Source organism: Mustela nigripes, chromosome 10 (genome assembly GCF_022355385.1).
Source record: "Mustela nigripes isolate SB6536 chromosome 10, MUSNIG.SB6536, whole genome shotgun sequence".
Taxonomy (NCBI): domain Eukaryota; kingdom Metazoa; phylum Chordata; class Mammalia; order Carnivora; family Mustelidae; genus Mustela; species Mustela nigripes.
In genome coordinates, this window is record NC_081566.1 from 50,028,453 (window position 1) to 50,036,646 (window position 8,194).

Consider the following 8,194-nt stretch of genomic DNA (forward strand, 5'->3'; position numbering starts at 1 on the left):
CTAAGTGAACTCTAACAGTACAACAAATTAAATGCAGTAAAATGCTATTTGAATGAATCAGTAAAAGGGTTTCCACAGACCAGGCATAAAGACCCTAGGTTTTCTAAGTATGTTTACCAAATTTTGTAATTTATTTTCAAACTTCTTGGATGTTGGGGGGTTTGTTTTCATCATTCTTTTTTTGGTCATTTTTATTTATTTTTTAGACAGTTGATAATTTATTTAAAAGTTTGATTTAAGCATCCGCAAATGTGACTTGAACCTCCACTTCTGGCTCAATACTGATAGAAGTGATTTGTTTAACAATCTCAGAAGGACCTTGAAAAATTAATGAGTCACTTGTGAATCCTCTTCTGAAAATGAGCTCAAGTCTTTGAAACTTCACAACTGGGAGTTTTTCTTATGGTGATTATCAGAATCTTGGTAGGCATCTGAACTGGTTCTTCCACTTTGAGATTCTTTTCCTTTATGCCTCTGAGCAAATCAGCACATATCTTTTACAAAGATTTTATTCTGTGGCTAGTTAGAGTAATTCTAATTTGGTGAATCATCACCTTTGGTTCCATGGTTGTCTTCCCAGTGTCTTTAAAAGCCATTTGCAGTGGGTGACTGCCTTCTCCACCTGTTCCTTAGGGAGAGCAAATAGTGGGGAATGAGGAGCAGTAGTGGGGTGTCCAGACCTCTGCTGTGGCTACCCTTGAGTTCTAATCAGAGAGCTTTGGGTCATTTTTGAAACGTCCCCCAATAATGGGCTCGTGATTAAAGGAGTGAGACTCATACAAAAGCGAAGGTCAAGCAAAGCTTTATTTCACGCCAAGCATTGAGAATCAAACTGACGGTTCAGAACTGTGCCTCTTACAGAGAGGGTGACCTTTCTCTGTTTCACAGACTAGTTTTTAAGGGCAAAGTCCATGTGGTTTGGCCTGGCCATGCACAGGTGGCCAATGAAATCGAAACACACAAAGAAAGCTGCACAGTCATGTTAGGTCACACATAAGATCAATCGAATTACAGTTTACCCTATAGTAGACATTTGAACTAGCCTATCACTTTGGTCAGAATTGGCACCCAAAAAGCACCCAATGGGAGGGGCCCATACTCCTTGGTAGCTAGGGAGACAGTATGTGCCCCCCCAATGATTGAGGACCCAATCTAGGGACCTAGCCTGACCCACCCTTGTATTTAGGCTTTGTTACATGGGACTGGTTTCCTGGACTTGTTTTTAGTAAGTCCCCTGGGGGAAGGGGGGCAGGGACTGTTTAAGTTTAACTGTATAAACAGCAAAGTCATTGTTTAACCAGATGGGAGTGCTCTGGCTAAATAGGTCCTTACAATTTTTACATGAACATTTTTCTTTTCTAGAAAATGAATACCTTCTTAGTACAGACTCCTAGTTTTTATAGGAGAGAGAAAAAAGTTTGTTTGGTTGTTTTTGTTTGTTTGTCTTTGTTTTTTAATTAAATAATGTGGGGCACCTAAGTCATTCAGTCAATTAGTGTTGGCCTTCAGTTTTGGCTCAGGTCATGATCTTGGGGTCCTGGGATCAAGCTCTCCATTGGTCTCTGTGCTCAGTGTGGAGTCTGTTGGAAATTATCTTTCTTTCCCTCTGTTCCTCCCCCTTCTCTCTTGCTCTCTCTCTAAAATCTTTTTTTAATTAACTAACTAGTTAATTAATCAATTGTATCATGTGCCTTTACTTTCACCTTGTATTTTTAAAAGCATCTTAGCTACATATTCTTATGGCATTCATAATAAAGTGTATAGAATTTAGTGTAGGAGGAATTATTATGCCTATTTGATATATGAGATAAAGTAGAGATAACATTTTTTGATTGGTCCAAAGTCACATAGTAATTTTGTGATATATACACTAGCCACCATTTGAGACTCAGGCATTTAGATAGTTCATTTAGAGGCATTTCACTAAAATGGTTTTCCATTTTTTTTATATCCCATGGAAAATTCTGATGAAATCTAAATTGAAGAGGAAAGAATTTCTTTTATGCTATGTCATCTACCAACTTAATAAACAACTAACAGTGGCACCTGTGTGGCTCAGTGAGTTAAAGCCTCTGCCTTCAGCTCAGGTCATGATCCCAGGGTCCTAGAATCAAGCCCCACATCGGGCTCTCTGCTCAGGAGGGAGCCTGCTTCCTCCTCTCTCTCTGCCTGCCTCTCTGCCTACTTGTGATCTCTCTCTGTCAAATAAATAAATAAAATATTTTTTAAAAATAAAATAAAATAAACACCTAACAAATGTATGCAGAATATGGAAATTTCATCAGATTAAAAAGTATCAAAAAGACATTATTTTTATATTTTAGGTATAAAACAGTATTCTGGAAACTGCTATTTTTAGAAATCTTTACAAAATTTACATTAATTTTTCATGCTAAATTTTGACAGGTAATATGCTTTATATTTCAAAGGTATTTGTAAACGATTGTAGAAAAAAGTATCTCCTCTATAATTGTGTTCTTTGTGGTCATACATGCATGGGTGGATTTGATTTAAAAATATATTTTCTGACATAATTTTTAATGCATTTATTTATTATTTATACTTGGGTTACAACCCATCACTTACTAATTCAATTTTTTCCAAGTAAGAAGATTCTTGAATAATAAAAGTAAAATTAATGTCACTCTTTACTATTTACAAATCATAGCACTTTGTTGTTAAAAAAAAAAAGTGCACATAGGTATGTGATAGTTAATGTCTATACCTGAGAAGAAGAGAAAAAATAGAATATATGGAATCTATAGAAATAATAGCAATTGCAGTTCACAGTACATGCATTGGTCAATATTTAGTTTTATTTAGGTTTATTTTGTTTTTGTTTTTCTTTTTTACTTTTTATATATTAGCCATGTTGTGTTTCATTAATGACAAAATGTTAGCTTTTTGGAACTTCAGTCAGAACTTGTAAGAACACCTTAGCAATTGATTCAAGTCTTCATGGAATTAGGTAGACTTTAATTTGTATTATACCAGTTAGGAAAAATATATAATAAAAAAAATCTTTATATGCATATTCATGTTGAGGTGGATAGAGAACCTTGGGCCTCAGCTCCTTCCTGTCTGCTGCTCTCCATTGCTCCTACTGAGGCAGAAAAAGACCAAATGGCCATCCCACTTGGTTAAGAAAAGAAAATAAGTTCTCCAGGATGACTTAGCCCTCTCCTGAGATGCTTCCATATAGACACTTCCACATAAAAGGGGCCAATCTGGCATGAGACACCACAAAAAAATGTCCCATTACCATCCCCCATCACCCATAACCATAAAAAACTCACCTCTAACCCTGCTGGGTGCTCAGTCTTTGGGGAATGAGCCCACTGAGACTTCCAGTGAAAATAAAGCTGTGTTCTAGATTTCCATGTGCCGCTTGAGTTTCTTTGTTCGCTCCAGATTTTCCCCAACATTTGGTTCTCTGGGAAACCCAACTGTGCTGGCCCACTGTGCCACCAGTGTGGGACAGGAGTCAGGCTGCAGAAGACGACAGGGTACCTACACTAGGGTTTAGGTGCACCCTGCTGATTTCAGTGGACCCAAACCTGGGTTCTCCCAGACAGCTGCGGCTCGCTTCCACCCGTCGGACCAGGTAAGCCCTGGGGCCACTGCCCGAGTGAGACCCATCCACTGGGGACAGATGGGAAGCCTGATCACCTCCCATTAGTCAGGGATACCCGGGTGGGGGCTGTCCAACCTGACTAAATATAAAGAGTGCCTGACTATGTGAATCTGTCTGTACAACTCCATTGCTTAGGCTACAGTTTCTGGGTGGGCTAGACCCTGAGTCTCACAGAAGTGTCATACAGCATAATGGTCATCTACTCCACGGAGCAGCCTGGTCCGGGGCTTATACGGATAGACCTTAGCTAAGATGCTGCTAAGTTCCTGAGAGGGACGTGAGCAGGACAGCATCTGAAAGAATCCCCTCCCTTTGTTTGCAACATCATTCATGATGGGAGGGAAACCCAGTAAACCCACTGTCTTTGACTGCATGCCTAAAAATTTTAAAAAGGGCTTCAGTGGTGACTACAGGGTTCATATGACCCCAGGAAAACTCAGGACCCCATGCAAGCTAGAATGGTCTAGTTTCAATTTGCATGGCCCTCAGAAGGAACCTTAGATTTGCCCACCATCCAACATGTTTATCGCATAGTTACGGAAAACCCAGGGCACCCAGATAACTTTTCATATATTGACTCCTGGTTAGAAATAGCTGGAACCCTTCCCTCATGGGTATGGCTCTGCATCAATAGTAAGGGACAGTGCAGGATCCTCCTTACTTAGCCAGCCAGAGGTACTCAGAATAAAGCCATATATCAGGGGGATCGAGAGGAAGAGCTCCCACCACCCTACATTCCTCTGGTCCTCCTGACTGCTCCTGAGGTGGGAGCACTCCACCACCCTTGGTTTCACCACTGGTTACACCATCCCTGCATTGTCCTGTTTCAGCACCAACTATAGTCTCTCCAACACCTCTGATTCCACCAACTCCTGCTGCTTCTGGTTCCCCAACTGTCAATGTTCTTATTACCAACCTGCGTTTAGCCCCAACTACTCATGGTGGGAACTCTTCCCTGGAACCCAAACCCCAAAACACCACATGCCACCGTTGAACATGGAACATCCCAGCTTACCAAATGCCCCTGCATGAGACTCGAGGTCCTGATATGATTGGTGCAGATGGCACCCCCCAACTGGGCCAGCCCATCATTTATTATCAGCCTTTCACCACTACTGACCTCCTAAATGGGAAACATCATACTCCCACATATTCAGAGAAACCACAGGCAATGAGTGACCTCATGGAATCCCTCTTCCAAACCCACCAACGTTGAAAGATTGTCAACATGTTCTTCACACCTTGTTCAAAACCAAGGAGGGAAGAAGAATCCTTCAGGAGGTGCATAAGTGGCTTGAGGAGGTGGCTCCAGCAGGCATTATGAATACTGAGGGATAGGCTCAGAAGTCTTCACCAGACAATTGGCCTAACACGAAGAAGGTCATAACGCTATCAAGCACTACCAGGAAGCCATCCTGCGAGGTCTCTGACAAGAAACCTACCAACATGTTAAAGATAGCTGATGTGACCCATGATGGGGAAGAGACTCCTGGTAATTACTATGAGCAGCTTTGTGAGGTTTTCCGCACATACACTCTATTTGACTCAGAAGCACCCAAGAACCAATGGATGGTAAATGCAGCCTTCATAGCATGGTCAGCCCCTGATATCCGTCACAAGCTACAAAAACTTCAGGGTTTTGCTGGGATGAACATCATCCAGCTATTAGAAATAGCCAATAAGATCTAGCAAAACCGAGACACTGTAGTAGAACATGAATGAGGCTGAAAAGAAGATGAAACAAAAGGTCACCCTGCTGGCCGCAGCCCTTCAAGAAAACTTTTAACTATGGGAACCACTAGAACAGTTAAGAGGACAGCCTCAACAATGCAGAACCCTCAAAAAGGATCAACCCTCAAAAAGGATTCCCTGCAAGGAAATGGGGCACTGGAAGAATGAATGTTCAAATCAAAGGCCAAAACCATTCACATCCTCTACCTGACCTGAAACCCAGGAAGACTGGGATCCAGACTTTATCAGACCAGCCAACATAGACTCAGACTGATGGAGACTGGGCTCATTAATGTTAGGCTCCTAGGAGCCACCAGTGGCACCTAGGACGAACCCTAGGCACCTAGGGCACAGAACGAACCCTAACCATCAAGGGTGCCACAGGGGATTGAGCCATAAGCCAACCCTTTTGCCAATCCCAGATTGTAAACTAGGCAGACACATTGTGTCCCATGAATTTCTATATGTTCCAGGCTGCCTACTCCCTTTACTGGGAAGATATTTGCTTTCAAAATTAGGAGCACAAATCTCCTTCAAATCTTTTGGACAGGCCACCATGAGTCTAAACCCCACCAGAGCTCAACTCATCTAGTCCCTCAACACATCTTGGGATGAAAAATGGGGACTGTTGGAACAAGAACACCCTGAAATAAACCCAGAGGCCTACTGGACTGCAGTCCTTGATGTATGGGCAGACGATAAATCTTCCAGACTTGACATCTAGTGAGTGCCAGTCATTATAGGACTAAAGGCTGGAGCACAGCTGCAATGGTAAAGGCAGTATCTGACCTCATGAGAAGCCCAAATAGGCATACAGGCCCACCTAGAGCGACTAAAAGAAATAGGCATTCTAGTCAAATGCCAATCTCCCTGCAACACTCCACTGCTCCCAGTCAAAAAGCCCGATGATGATTACCAAACCATCCAGGACTTGCATGTCATAAACCAGGTTGCTCAGACTCTACACCTGGTAGTGCCAAACCCCTGTACCCTCTTAAGCTAGATTCCACCAGATCCCTGCCTCGATCTAAAGGGTGCTTTTTTCTGTATTTGCCTAGCTCCCATAAGTCAACCTCTCTTTGCCTTTGAATGGACTGATGTCAGCTCGGGACACCAGATGCAACTCACCTGGGCCAGACTTCCACAGGGGTTTAAAAACTCACCAACAATATTTAGTGAAGCCGTGGCCTCTGACTTGGCTTACTTCCCCAGGGAACGAACTGGCTGCATGGTACTCCAGTATGTTGACGACCTTCTTGTCGCCAGCCCAACTAAGGAAACCTGCCGCTGAGCAACACTCAACCTCCTACATCGCTTATCAAAAAGAGGATATCGAGCATCCTGGAAAAAGGTTCATTTATGTAGGCAAGAGGTCAAATACTTAGGACTCAAGATAATTCAAGGAAGACGGGCCCTCAGCACCGAACAAAGCCATGATAACTAACCTCCCATGGCCCACCACCAAACGAACCTTGTGCGAGTTCCTGGGGGCTGCAGGATTCTGTAGAATCTGGATACCAGAGTTCTCAGTCATAGCCAGGCCCCTGTATGATTCACTAATGGGACTGGATGATCAGCTTCTACAATGGGAAGACAGACAAGTAAAGGCTTTCAAGTAACTCAAGGACTTAACTGGAAGGGCCCCAGTCCTAGGCCTACACAATACTGGGAAACCCTTCTGCCTGTATGTTCGTGATAAAAACAAAATTGCCTTAGGACTTCTAAACCAACCAATAGGCCCTTGGGAAAAGCCCACTGCATATCTGTCAAAGAAATTAGACCCTCTCACCTCTAGATGACCCCCTTGCCTACAGGCCCTGGCAGCCTCCATACTTCTTATCAAGGAGGCTGATAAGCTCACTCTAGGACTACAGCTCACAGTAGAAGTTTCCCACTCAGTGATCTCTCTTCTGAACAGTCAGGGTCAGAAATGGATATCAAATGTGAGGCTCACTCAATGTCAAGGGCTACTTCTAGAAAATCCTCACATAAACCTACAGACTGTGCAGGTTCTCAACCTGGCCACATCCCTCCTCCCAACAGTGAAAGGGGAACCAGAACATAACTGTCTGGAAATCGTAACTGAAGTCTACACCACCCAGCCAGAACTCCAGGACTCCCCTTTGACAAATGCTGACTTTACCCTATACACTGATGTTAGCAACTTCCTAAGCAATGGCCTAAGAAAAGCGTGTTACTCCATTGCCATAGCTACAGAAGTCCTAGAAGCCAAAGCACTCCCTGAGGGATGGTTAGCTCAGAGAACTGAACTCTGGGCCCTCATCTGGGCACTCTTACTGTCTAAGGACAAAAAGGTCAACATATATACTGATTCAAGATATACCTTTGTCACTCTATGTATACATGGGGCAATCTATAAAGAAAGAGGACTCCTCACATCAGATGGAAAACCGTCAGGAACAAAAATAAAATCCTCCAGTTCTTAGAAGCATTATGGGTGCCCCAGAGCTTAGCTGTCATCTACTGCCAGGAACACCAAAAAGGAGATGCTGAACCAGCTACACGGAGCTGCTTAGCTGACCAGGAAGCCAGGGAAGCTGCCCAAGATGAACAACCTGCCATTATAGTACCAGTTATCCCCCTCCCCCTTACAAAATCCCACTTACACAGCAGCTGAAGATGTCTGGGCCAAAACCAAGGGAGCCATTCACCATCCCCAAGGGTGGCAGATCCTCCTGGATGGGCGCTTATTCATTCCAGAAAACCGCCCCCGCTATGCTGTCACTGAACAACATTCAGCTTCACACTTGGGAAAAACAGGGCTTGAAAACAGCTGCCAGAATATTTCTACATCGTCAGACTTGCAAC

The 8,194-nt window shown here is 43.3% G+C and overlaps 1 pseudogene; it reads right to left on the reverse strand.

The window, feature by feature from the left end:
• Positions 1–235: 235 nt before the first annotated feature.
• Positions 236–596, reverse strand: LOC132026193 (small ribosomal subunit protein uS10-like; annotated as a pseudogene).
• Between the last annotated feature and the right edge of the window lie 7,598 nt (positions 597–8,194).